Source organism: Leptonychotes weddellii, chromosome 2 (assembly GCF_054177405.1).
Source record: "Leptonychotes weddellii isolate Sample4059 chromosome 2, ASM5417740v2, whole genome shotgun sequence".
NCBI lineage: Eukaryota > Metazoa > Chordata > Mammalia > Carnivora > Phocidae > Leptonychotes > Leptonychotes weddellii.
This window is the reverse complement of record NC_138370.1, coordinates 13,925,440-13,931,504: the sequence shown is the minus strand read 5'-3', so window position 1 is coordinate 13,931,504 and position 6,065 is coordinate 13,925,440.

Sequence of the window (6,065 nt, the reverse complement as noted above, 5' to 3'; positions counted from 1 at the left end):
GTTATTTAAGTTCAAAAAGAAATCTTTAAAGAGAAATTCATTCCAAAGTAATACCTTTGTGTAGAAGTTTGCTCTGTATTCTAATAGAGACTATGCTCTCTTCTTCAGGTAGACAATTTAATGGGTTGCATTTGAATAAAGTATGACTTCTAAGACTTCATTTTCCCCCCAAATTATGTGGTGCTCAAATAAATATCTGCCCATGAGGCAGCTCTTACCAGAGGGACATCACCTGAACTCACTTTCTGAAGGGAGCTTTTAAGAAAAAATTCCACAGGTGATTTTAACTTAATGGTGTAATGGCTGAGCTGGGAGGCATTTCAAGTGCATTCCTGCAATGCCCAGGCACGGGAGAGTTCTCCAACCAGGCTTCATGGGAACCAGATAAAAATGGACAGTATCTGCAAATTTCCAGTGGCTCTGCACCACATGACCTCCCAGAATACCTGAGTATCTCTGGTTGGTAGCGCTGAGCGATAATTTTGTTATAGGCTGCTCAAGTGGAGCGATTTTGAAAACATGAGAGCTACAGATTGGATACGGGGTAAGGTGGGACTCAGGGGGAGTGCCATTTTAAGGCTGCAAGCAATTTCTCAACTTCTCCAAACTGTTGCCTGGCGTTGGTATGCAGTTCTTAGGATAACTGCACCCTCTGGTCGGCACATTTGGAAGCTATGAAGATTTCACACTGAGCCCTATCAAGAACTGCATCCTTAATCCTTGTTCCCCACATTGTCTTTCCACCAGTTTTTCTTTTCCTTTTCCTTTCTTTTTTTTTAGAAGCTCCTAAGCCAGCCGGCCAACGTACTGCACACTGTTCACGAGTCAGGGAAGATCCCTATGTCAAGCCTTTGCTCTGTTCACACGACGTGAACAAACCAAATACAGATGAACATTCTGGCCCTAAGAGGCTTTCTAGGGCACAGAGAAGTTCCCCCACCGCCATGCACGGGGGTACGTTCCCAGACCTTCAGTGGATGCCTGAAACCACACAGTGTACCAAACCCTCTCTATACCATGTGTTTTTTTTCCCTACACGGACATACCTGTAACGGAGTTTCATTTATAAATGAGCCACAGCGAGAGATGAAACGCAGACGCAGGGGAGGAAGTGAGGTTAATACCCGCCGGCGCTTTGTGACGTAGCGCGAGGCTGCCGTTGACGTTATGACGCTGAGTCAGAATGAGGGGCGGCTGCTTCCGGGGCACGGGTAACTGAAACCGGAAGGCAGGGCCTACTGTGGTGACAGAAGCGTGTGAGCGTCTGCCCCACGAAACCTGCTGCTGTCCCCGCGGGCCCCGTGGCTGGAGCGTGCTTGAGCTGGGCCTTGCTGCACACAGCCAGCAGGGAAACGTCCCTGAGGGACCTTGACCCGTGGAGTTTTGGAGCGACTGTGTCCATGTCCCCTTCCGAGTGTGTGCGTGTGTGTCTGTTTGCCTGTATGTGTGTATGTGCGTGTATGTGTTTGTGGGGGTGGTATTTTTTTTCTTTTTCTTCTCTTTTCTGTTATCCTCAAGCCTCTAGTATTCAAAGATTGTGTTCATTTTAAATATTGCAACTTGATGTTAATATTCTGAGTAATCAAGGGAAGGCCTCCTGCTCCCATGTTCAGCAAAGCAGGTGTGGGGGAGAGGCAGGGAGTGACCAGAGGGTTGGGGGCTGGTAGAAAGATGTGGGGAGGGTAGCAGTGGCTTAAAGGAATCCGCAAAGCCATGGCCGGAAGTAGTCCTGAGCCACGCGACTCAGCAACATGGCAAAGGACCACAGGGATGGTTTGGGGGAACACAGGAGAGCTGTCCACCTGCAGCCCTACAGGTGTCTGAGGGGCACAGCTGTGCACCTCGACCCCTTGTGCACCCAGTGTTGGGGGCTCACAGTAGTTAGTCACTAAAGGGAAGCGAAGTCCCCAAAGCTGGGGACTCTGGAGCATATTGTTTAAAGGAGAAACTACTATCTAGAGACTATTTACAACAATTATATTTGAAAAGTCAAGCGTATCTGAATTGAAGCAGTTGATTTAATGTTTCCAGATACTGTAGCTACATAAAATTGTTTAGATAAATTAAGTGCATTGTGTGTGGACGCTGTGGTTTATAATGTAACAAAAAGAAGTATCTAAGTGCCCTCTAGTGGGACAGTGGAGAATTAAGCTGAAAATATGTACCCGCTGATGTTTTCTTTTTTTCCCTGTAAAAACAAATAACATTATGATGTACTGGAAAAATAATACCTTCTCATACATGGTGGTAATAAGGAGTATGAGGTAGTAGGGGTAAAGCACACGGAACAGTGTGCAGCACGTAGCACGCACTGCGTAAGAGGTAGAGATTTTCCTCATTTCTGTTTGTAATTCCTTATTTGTATTCTTTTTCTCATTTCTGTTAATCAAAATGATACTATTATTATTAACAATACGAATCACTGATCGTTGGACCTACTGAATCTCAGGTTTAGGATATCCATTTAACAAGCTCTCCGCTTAACTCTAGAATGTCCATTTTAGCTCTTCTGGGATAGAACGAAGTGATAATGATGGGATAGCCGTATGGTCACCCCTTCCTTGGGATTGTTTAAAAGGCTGCTTAAGAAGCTCCTAGTTTGGGGCGCCTGGGTGGCTCAGTCGTTAAGCGACTGCCTTCAGCTCAGGTCATGATCCCAAGGTCCTGGGATCAAGCCCCGCATCGGGCTTCCTGCTCCGCTGGAAGCCTGCTTCTCCCTCTCCCACTCCCCCTGCTTATGTTCCCTCTCTCGCGCGCTCTCTCTCTCTGTCAAATAAATAAATAAAATCTTTAAAAAAAAAAAAAAAAGAAGCTCCTAGTTTATTTCCACATACACTATTCCCCAACACTGAACTAGAAGCTGCTGGAATTTGTAGGAAGAAGGGAGGAGAACATACATCTCCTGAAATACCCTCAGTGTCGATGCCTTGGGTACAGACAGAAGAGCAGCTTCATGTAAAATGCCTGTGGGTAACGTGTAGCATCTTAGAAACCCATTTCTTTCTAATGTGTCCCTCAGGACAGCAGAGACAATTCTCTTCACATGGGATTTAATACCCTGAGTAGTGAGGGGGTGGGGAGTGGGGGACTGGAAACATAGATATCAATGTAAAATGCCCGGAATTCAGATAAACTGGAAGGATGAACAAATTGAGCACCTGAGCCATAGTGGAGCCACACACGGTTTTTATAACCTCCAGCACTGCTATCAATGCGCCCGCTAAACTCGTGTCCTGATGTCAGAATGTTAAAGCTGCCAGGCATACCTGAAATTTTTCATTTCGTTTCTCATTTACAAAGTAGAATCTGAATAAAGAAAAATTAACTTTCGAGTCTGGAAAAACAGTCCTACCTTGATTGCTGCCACTCTACAGACACATTGAAACATATATGATGCAGAAATATCACTCTAAAATAGCTTTATTAATCCTTCCCTCAACTAAGTGAAGTAATGACTTGAAAAATAGATCCACCTAGCCAAATACAAATTAGTAGTTTGATTACATAGATATTCCTGAGAAAGGAAATTCTGGCCTTGATTTCACTGCTTTACCATTCTCACAATGGGGATAATTCTTTTAAGTAGCAGCAGCAGAGACTTGTCAGAACCCCCCCCCCCCACTTTGTGGCTGATACTGTTTTCCATGTAATGACAAAGGTTTCATATTTTGTATACTTTGTTAAGGTGCCTTTCCAACCACGGTCACGAGTGCCGCCCTGGCTGTTCTTTTGACAGTATCCAAGCATTGATATTACCTACAGATCCTCACCAAATTTAGAAATTCCTGCCCATGCACAGCACAGTATCCTTCCTTGGAAAGTTCCTTGGTTACAAAGTGTGCACACATTCACGGGGGGGTGTTGGGTGAAGTGGGAGAACTGCCTCAGTAGATAAAAGTTGACATCTTTTTAGGTAAAACAAACACATACATGCACAATTACAATCTTCATCTGGAAATCCCACCATATATTATTACATTTGTCACAAAATTACCTGATACCCCAAGGGCAAAAGGGAGGGAAGTCATTTATTGGATATGTTTTGTGTCAGTTACTGTACGAGTCATTTGAATATGGTCTCTTCTTTGAACATTTGGGTTAAATGGATAATGACAGAAAATGATATACTATTTGCAGTATATACTCTACACAGGAGGTTGGGGCTCTTAATCCAATATGACTGGCGTCCTTATAAGAAGATGGGAAGATACACAGGGGAGGAGGCCATGTGGGGACAAGAGGCAGAGATCAGAGGGAGGCAGCCAGAAGCCGGGGAACAGATGGGGCCACTAGTGGCTGGAAGAGGCAAGGAAGGACCCTCCCCTGGTGGCCTCAGAGGAACTGAGGCCCTGCTGACACCTCAATTTTGGACTTGTAGTCTTCAGAACTGTGAGAGAATAAATTTGTTACAGAAGCCCTAAAACAAAAACCACATATGAAAATGAAGAAGCATCAAGACCCAGAGAGGAGGTGAAGCTGAGGTGAATGTTAAATATTCATTTCATTCCCTTTCTCCCTTTCTCTCTCTCTCTCTCTCTCTCTCTCTCACACACACACAGGCACACACACACACACACACACACAGGTACAGTCCTCTGGGATGGCCTTGGAAATGGCAAGTCATGTAGAAAGGCACACAGAGAAACTTACTGTAACAACACACAACCACCAGTAACTGCTACTGGAACATCGGTGTGGCTGGTGAATTCTCTGAAGGTGACCTTCAAGTCACTGTCAACCAGATTGTGGAAAATCCTCTCCCGCAAGGAAAGTGAAAAGCCCGTTCTAACCCAGATCGGTGTAAGGTGTGGAAAAGCACACGACAAAGGAAAGTTAGCATGATGTAGAGCCCAGAGGATGAAGAGAGAAGAGGGACTGAACAGGACCAGAGGGAAGAGGTCTCTTCATCAAAATGGATCAGGTACCCTGATTCTTTAATGAGGTTGGGCAACAGGTAGGGCCCTAAGTGTAACATACATAATACAAAATGTGTTTACAAAGTCTTTCTTAAATAAATGCCTTAATATTGTATATGATTCTCATTCCAAAGTTTGGTTTCACTTCTTAGAATCTGTGATAATGGCAACCTATGGGTGCCCAGGGTGCTGACCTATGAGACTCGCACTATGTATGGCCTCATTACTCGCTGCCCTGGAGCGCCACTCATCTCAGAGAGAGAGAGAGAGAGAGAGAGAGATGGCTCTGTAAAGAGTCCCAACCAAAAGTATTCAAGAAAATAGAACTTTTAAAATCAGAAGAAAACATAAACTAAGTCCCGCCGAATAGTACAGTTATAAGTGCCTAATATATGTAGGTTAAATTTAATTGAATCAGGGTAATAATAATACTTTAGGTCACTAAGTCCCAGTGCATCCCAATGTTTCAGCTGCAAGTAATAGAAAACCCAATTTGAACGGCCTTAAACACGAAAAGGGATTTATTGCTATGAAACAAGGAAGCCCAGAGTTCGTTCAGGCTTCAGGCATTCTGTATGTCTCGGTGGGCCCTGGGCTGGCTTCTCAAAGCTGCTGCCACCACAACCAAGATGAGTGCCTCCTCATTCACACGGAGGAGGAGGAGAAAGCCATTCCCTTGACAAAGTCTTAAAAGTTGCTCAGACTGACATCTCTGAGCCAATCACAGTAGCTGGGGGAGGCCACCTGCCAGCTACCTAGACCTGCTCAGCCACAGACTCATTCCCAGGGCAAGGAGGATAGGCTACGTCACTGGATGCACACAAATCTTCCACCCCAAATTTATGTCCGGAACATGCAAGGAGAAGGATAGCCAACCAATATTTTTACAATACTGAGCTACTGTCCAGTGTGAACAAGATAAGCTCTGGAAGTTTTTTTCTTTTTTTCTTGCAAGGATTCTTACCATGTTTATAAGGCTGCAAGGGCCATACTCTATTTTTGTCTACATGGTAACTACTAAATTAATATTTAAATAAAAATCAAGCTGTTAATAAGTTGGTGACCTTATACATGTGATGTTTAATGTCATTTATATTAAGAAAATTGCAAAACCAAAACTACGTTGAGATGCCTTTTTCCAACTATCAG